General features: G+C 37.2%; 1 pseudogene; it reads right to left on the reverse strand.

The window, feature by feature from the left end:
* Positions 1-1,898: 1,898 nt before the first annotated feature.
* LOC138151577 (U6 spliceosomal RNA) lies at positions 1,899-1,998 on the reverse strand (annotated as a pseudogene).
* Between the last annotated feature and the right edge of the window lie 6,124 nt (positions 1,999-8,122).

An 8,122-nucleotide genomic window follows, 5' to 3' on the forward strand; every position in this document is an offset into this window, starting at 1 on the left:
TCAGAAATATGTTTTAAGTCTTTGTTCATCTTATTGCTTGTGGTGTGACATGTGGGTAAATTCTTGGTCATCCCTAAGCCCCAATTTCCCGTCTGTAACATAAAGATGATAATACTTCCACCACCAAACTTCTAGAATGGCTATGGAGAAAGTGTGTCGTACATAAGTTACCTCATCAATGTGCATATGTTGTTGAAATTGACTTTATTGTTGTTCCCACCACCCTAGTCAAATGCTTACAGTTTACTCTGCAACTCCAGAGATTGACACATATAAGGCATTATCATGGAATACTACAACAAAATGACTCGTTGAACTATTTCTGAGAAAACTAACTTGGCTAAACATCCACCTTGGCTGGGAATCTAAGGCTGGTAGCTCCAGGCTCCTAGTCATCCTGACAGTTTAATGCTTTTGAGCATTCAACTAAAGAAGCTCTCCCAAGGTCTTGGAGCATCTTCTACCATTTGAAGCAAGGGGGAAAAATCTAGAATGGTAGATTGAGTACAAATAAATGGCACCTTTCCATAGCTATTTGATCAATCACAACATCTCCAAGCCTGAGTGTCCTCATTTGTAAAATAGGGATAAAAAGCCTACCTTCTCTGACTCTAGAACCTACCCTACCCTAAACTCTCCTGCTGTGATCAAACTACATACATCTCACAGAACATTACAGTGAAAAAAGGGCCTTAGAGATCATCTAGTCTGACTCCATTAATTTTTACAGCTAAGAAAACCAAGGCTCAGAAGGTTTCTTGAGCTTTGACTAAGCTTAGCTCAAGTTCATGCAACCAGTTCATATGGTTTTTAACTGCAAAGGAAATTAAAATCCCATAATCATTTGTTAGGAGCCTATTATGTGGAGGTCACATGGCTCAGGGCTCAGAGTATGCAAACAAAAAAAAAATAATGGTTCAGTTCCTGCCTACCCCTCTGAGCCTCATTTTCCTCAACTTGCAAATGGAAAAAAAAATTCCTACATGCATTTGTTTCAAGGGAAGCCCTTTGTGAATCTTAAAACATCATGGAAATGTGAGATAGTAGTGGTGGTTTTTCCTTGACAAATTCTGGAGGAGGATTTAAGCTCCTTGAGAGCAGAGGTGGTTTTTAATTTTGTCTGTCTAAGTTTGTGTGAGAATAATGTCTTATATACAGCAAGTATTTAATAAGTGCTTGTTGAATTGGCTGATCAATTTTTACTGACGTAGCTAGAAATGGAAGATACTTCAGTGTCGGGAATGGAGTGGGAATTAATTTTCATTGAGACAGTCAGGAAGCATAAAATGTGACAGACACAAACTCCTTTGGGAGGAGGGTCATGTTCCTAATAGCTAGCCAGCCTGATGATAAGTAATTCTGAAATATGGCCTTCCTTGAATCTTGGCTAAGTGAAAAACATAAAATTCATAGAGTAAAACAGAAACATGATTCACACTTGGGCACCTAGACAACTATTTCCTGATGGGACAGCATCCATCCATACCCTCCTCATTCTGACACATGTATAAAGAACTCAATTTGCCTCCAATCTTAGTGAAGAGGGACCCTTCACTTCATTTGTGAATGTACTTTAATTCTCAGCCTACCACGCTAAGTGGTACATTATTGTCTTGAAATTATCAAGGAAGAATCCCATCTCAGATACCACCTTCTCCATGATGTCTTCCTTGATTTCTCAGCTGGAAGTGATCTCTTCCTCCTATGATTTAATAGCACTTGGCACATAGGTGCTATAAAATGCTTATTTTTCCCTTCTCTCCTCCATGCCCTCCAACCTGATGCCCCATCGAAAAAGAAAAAAAAATACACCTTGCAAAAAATATGCCTAGTCAAACAAAACAAATTCCCATGCTGGTTATCTGAAATAGACATGTCTCATTTGGCATACCAAGTCTAAAAATATGGAATGTTTCATGAGTTTTTATCATTACACAGAGGTCGTATTAATCTACTCTGTCTCATTCCAATTTTAATAATGTACTCCTGAAGTAAGAACCTTTAGACTTCCTCTTCATGATTTCTTTTCTCTAATGTGTACTCACACCTACCATGTACCTTTTATTTACCCTTTGGGTGATCCTTAAGCTCATTCTTTGGAGGCTTTTGTGTTCTGTGACTCATAGCCACGTGGTATCCCTGATAGAATGTTGGTATTGTTTTTTTTTTCAGGGGGAAGATTGGAGTGTTCAAAATAATTTAGTAATTTCCCAAAGGCAATCTAGCTTTTCCTCCTTCTGTCAAATTCTAGGTCTCATTCATTGTCTGTTTTTAAAGTCTGCCCAAGATACAAACACACACTCACACACATACATGTATGCACACACACACACACGCAAACACTGGTGAATTATCTTGGTAGTGCAGTCCATCCAACCACTCATCATAGTCTGGACAATAGAAATACTTCATCTCCTTTTATTTTCCCTGTATGAATGGTTGAACCAAGAACTTCTGAATGATTATGGAGCAGATTTAGGAGGATCTATAGTATTCCAGGGTTTAATGCAATCATGACTATGCCAGCTGAAAGTGAAAGAAGGTTGAAACTTGGTCATCTTAGGGAATACCCCTTCAACTTGGACTCTCTCCTGGATCTCTTCTATTACAGTGCACACATTCAGTAATCATATCTAATCTGTTGAATGGATATAATAATACTCATATTCTTATGTGGAAAATAGGGGGTTTTTTTTTGCTTTTTGGAGGGAAATTGGGGTTAAGTGACTTGCCCAAGGTCTCATGGCTAGTTTTTGTGTTAAGAGTCTGAGGCTGGATTTGAACTCAGGTCAGTGCTCTATTCACTGTGCCACCTAGATGCCCCTGGAAAATACTTCTTAAAATTTAAAGCACTGAATAAATGCTATTAAAATCTCATTTCATCACTCAATTATATTCCTTCTAATACAGTTCTGTATTTTATATAAATATGAACCCTAACAAACTTGCAAATAGTACTATTCTTCCTAATGATATTTTTATTCCCACTCATACTTATACAGTTCTTTAAGGTTTCCGAGACCCTTTCCTCACAACAATCCTATTTTAAAGATGGTGACACAGAGTTAATAAATGACATAACTGCAATTCAAATCCAGGTCCTCTTAAGCAAAATACACTATGGTTCTGGGTTTATGGAAAGAGCAGGAGAAACAGAGTGAGACTCTTCTCCACAATAAGGACTGCTGCATTCCAAAGGAGGGTTGGGACCTGAGGGTTAATAGACCTGAACAGGGCAAGAGTTAGAGAATATTGAGAGCTCTGTGCTTTAAGACCTCTTCAATTTTAAGATCATCTATAAAAAAGAAAGGAAGGAAGGAAGATACAGCTATAGGTTTTATATGAATCCAAAATAAGGGTTTGGAAACTTTTTAAAGAACATTCTTTTCATCCCAATGTCACAGATCCTTCCTCCTGGAGGAATCAATCCAGAAGTATAATGGGTTGCTTTAGGAGAGTTCCTTATTACTGGAAATCTTTGATTGGAACTTAGATGACCATTTGTGAGGTATATTGTAGAGGTGACCCATCTCCAGGTACATTTGAGTTAGACCAGATGACCTCTGGAGTGACTTCTGACTATGAAATTCCATGATTCAATTATTTCATTAATTAATATAAGGCTCTAATTTATTATACCCAGGAACTGCCCTAGAGTTAGCTTTTTTGTTGTTCTTCAATCATGTCAGATTCTTCTTGACCCTGTGGACCACAGAATGCCAATATTGTCCATGGGGTTTTCTTAGCAAAGATTTTGGGGGTGGTTTACCATTTCCTTCTCCAGTGCATCAAGGTAAATAAAGGATAAGTGACTTGCCCAGGGTCACACAGATAGTATCAGAGGTCAAATTTATGCTCAGGTCTTCCTGACTCCAGGCCCAGTTCTTTATCTATTGAGTCACCTGTCTTCTTCTTTGGGGGTTGTTTTATTACCTTCTTAACATGCTGATTGACATTGTATTAGAGTAATTCCAAAGCATTGCAGTTCTTCCATGAGAACAGGAAGGCAGAACATATTAATAGCCCTAATGATAAATCAGTCTCTGCCCAAGTCTGACACTGCCTGAGAGAAGTATATAGAAGTAGGGGGAGCTAATCGACTGGGTTGATGTTGTTCAAACTAGAACTCATGCTGTAGGCAAACAGCTGAGTGTGTTGACAGGAGGAAGAACAAGAAAGCCATTGGGAACTTCTTCATGGCAGAGGAATGGAACTTTCAGGAATCTAATTACTTAGGTGATTTTCTGTATAGGTCTGTCCGTGTTATCCTGAATTGCCTATTTCCCAAAGGTACTGTAGTCTAATATTATAAGCCATCCAGTAAGTTACTTGAAGTCTTTACTCATGTCATTAACAACATATTCTAAGTCCTTCTCTATTCTCATAGCTAAACTTGGAAGCCAGAAGTTGTAGGACCATCACATAATTATCCCTATAAAATGGATGGAATTTTTATTCTAAGAAATAAACTTGGAATGTTACATTGCCTTTCTAGGATTTCATAACCTGATTCATTATTATGTGTAGAAAGACCAATAAAAATGATCTGAAGAGGTTTGTAACAATGGTATAATCCATGGGTTAAATTTCACTCTAAATCCCAGGAAAATGATTTGCTTTATGTTTTGATTCCCACTGACTACCTATTGACCCTTATAAGAGTGACCTGGTTGTCCTGAATCATATCATAGGTGACTTGAGAATTTTGCATTTTGCAAAACATTCTGGTGCCTCTAATATCCCTGGTTCTCCCATTCATGCAAATGTAATTGAACCCCACCTCTACAACTCATGCAGTACTTTAGGCATTAATTCTGGGAAATGGCATTACTAATGTATTTGTTACAGACACAGATCACATAGAGCCCCATTAAAATTATGGCTCAGTACAGACTTTGAGATGAATTACGTATTGCTCACTTTGACTCCAATTTTGATCATGAGAACGAATTGTGAATATTATTGGGGTGCAGGGACAAAACTTCTTTTAACATTCATAGAGAAGCTAGAATTTAGTAGACAAAAGAATACATTATAAGAGCTGGCACTTATATGGTACTTTGAGGTTTACAATGAATGTTATGTACAAGATCTCATTTGAGTTTCACAATAACCTTATGTAGTAAGTACTAATGATTTTATTTACTGCTTTCCCCCATTTTATAGATGAGAAAACGGAGGCTTACAGAGGTTAACTCTCTTGCTTATAGTCATATACTCATAGAGGTAAATTTCAAAAACCAGTTTTTGAGTCCACCCTTTAGCTTCTTTCCACTCTGTGATGTTGTAAGGGACACTTGGTCAATCACTCCCCTTTGGACCTCTGCCAATGTCACAACTACTAAGATCAGTTCGGTTCCAGTTCTGAAGAGGAAATGAGCAATGATGGGTAGACAATGCGAAGAAAAATATGTAGAATTGATTTAAGGAAAGCTTTCCTCACAGTAAGATCTATCATCAGGTGTAATGATCACACTTGGGTCCCATTGATATCTCTTTCATCTCTAAGTGAAAACTACATGACCACTTGTTGAGTATGTGTGAGAGGGCAGTCTTGTTCAGGGCTGAGTTAGGCTCACTGGCCTTCCAGCTGGGAAAGTCTGAAAATTCTCTCTTCTTGGCTCTGCAAAGTGATACCAAGGAGTTTTCTAGTTGCAGTGAATAGGAAAAATGCTTATTGCCCTTATTTCTGAGGATGGTAGAGTGGGCCTAGCACTGCATTGGGAATAGGCCTGAATTTAAATCGTGTCTTAACCATTTAACTTTTGAGCCTCAGTTTTCTCCATTTAATATGAATATGCTAATACATAGTCTACCTACCTCCTGGCTTTTTGTAGAATTATTACAATTAGTTGGATCACAAAGCAATTGTTATTTTCATCATTTTGACATTATGTGCAAGGAAAGTGTCTAACACAGGTCTAACATCAACATATCCCTGGCTGAGAACTTTATTATCATTCATTCAGACAAAAATATTTGTTGAGTGTCTTTTTTTTAATTGCTTTACTGAGAAATTTGCAACTTAAGCACCAGATACTACAAAACCATTCTTATTCTTCAGGGGCTTATAATCTATTAGAGGTAATAAAACACTTCTGTGAATGAGAAGACTGTGGGCTTTAAATCCCATAAAAGGGGAGCAAACAGCATGGCCTAGTATTTCAGTGAAGACTGTGATTGGTTCCAGGTTGGGGTGATATGGGGAGGATAAGGAAAAGTTTTGTGGAGAAGGGAGCATTAGTGCTAAGCCTTGGGGATAGGACATAAGATTGCCATAAAAAAGCTGGCAGGATATGTTTTCTAAGGAGTGAACAGTATAAACAAAAGAATAGTGATAGAGAAAGATGAGCTATGTCCAGGGAATGGTGAGAAATTGAATTTTGACTCTAGAATAAGTTATATATAGAGAGATGGAAGTTCATGGTAATTGATATCATATTGCTAGCCTTCCCAATGCATGCAGAAGAAGTTGTAGGGAGGGAGAGAACTTCGAACTCAGTTTTTTAAAAAGAATATTTAAAATAAATTATATTTAAAACAAAATTTAAAAAGAGATGTTACTTGAGAATGATCCTTCTCTAACTGATATCTTCCTCCTTTCCCACTCCCCAAATGCCAAGTGGGATGTAAGGCTGGAAACACTCATTGAGAACAGATTTGACTGACTCTCTGAGGTCTGTTCTAAATGTGTTTGGGGGAAGAAGGTGGACAGGACGTATACTGCAGTCCAGACTTTTGGACATCTTTTTTTAGAGACTTGCTCTAAAATTTGTTTTACTGAATTTTGTTTAAAGCTCTAGATTCCAAGCATCCATGAATGTGCTCTGCAGTACAAAGACAGTTTGGCTGAGATTTTAGGAGTAAAAAGTAATTAGTTGGAAGATGTAAACTTGTAGGACAGTCAGGCCTAATCATCTGCCCAGAGCTACTGTTGTGCAATTGACTGCTTCTAGGTGTCAGGCTAGATGGTTTGGATCAATTAGTCATTGTAATTGGAAAACATTCACGTGGGCTGAATGCATATAGATTTCAAATTACGTGGCCCACTATTAAGAAAAAAAAATAGCTTCTCCTGCTCTGGGCCAAATCTAGAACTATAAGGGCAAGGATTTATATAAACTTTTAAGTTTTTCAGTCTTTTACCTATAACATTTTATTTGTTCTTCATAACAACCCAATAAGGAAGATCCCAGCTAGTATGATCCCAATTTTACAGATGAGTACACTGAGTCTGAGAGAAGCTGGGTGACTTGTTCAGGGCAACACAGTAAGTTTATGAAGCAGGCTTTGAATTTAGGTCTTTCCGACTCCAAATTCAACATTCTCTCAACTGCACTGTGCAGTTGCCAAGTTTTCCTAACTGTGTCTGTTTCCCACCACCTTAACATGGTTGCACTTAGGGCTCTGTCCTGGACATTTTTCATTTTCTCTCTTTACACCAAGCATCCTTACCCTTTTTCTGTGCCATGAACCCTTTTGGTAGTACATCTATAATCATTTCTCACAATAATTTTTTAAAATTAATATCTGAAGGAAGTGGTAAATTTCAATTAGAGGTTAGTGAAATAACCAGATCCCCTGAAATCTGTCCATGGACCCCAGGGTAAGAATCTTTGTCTTTTTTTGTTCTCACATTCTATGATGTCCTCAGTTTCTATGGGCTCAATTATCTTCTTTATGGATAAGAAGATATTTACTCATACTCTCTTTACAATTTTATAGATATAATTACTATCTTAATTTTCCAATAAGATAATAATATTATATATCATAATATTAATACAATAATAATACACACATCATTGCACATGTTTTATACTTACTAAAATGTGTCTGTGTTGTTTTCTATAAAGGAGTATAAACTCCTTGAAGGCAAGTACTGTATATTGTTTGTCTTATTAGATGCTTAATAGATGATTGTTTATTGATACACTGAAGGTAAACATAACAAAGAGATGCTGAGCCTAACAGAAAAAATTTTCATTGGATTTCCATTTCTTACTGGTTGTTTACCATAATCCTCTGTCTTGAAATTAAGGTATCCGCAGAAAAATACACTATGTTTTCCTATGCCACCCACTGCAACATTTATAGATGCTTAAAATTGAGCAGGCAGAGG

This window comes from Petaurus breviceps, unplaced genomic scaffold, assembly GCF_028583685.1.
Source record: "Petaurus breviceps papuanus isolate PSGF00001 unplaced genomic scaffold, PetGlider_PUasm1.0 140, whole genome shotgun sequence".
Lineage (NCBI taxonomy): Eukaryota > Metazoa > Chordata > Mammalia > Diprotodontia > Petauridae > Petaurus > Petaurus breviceps.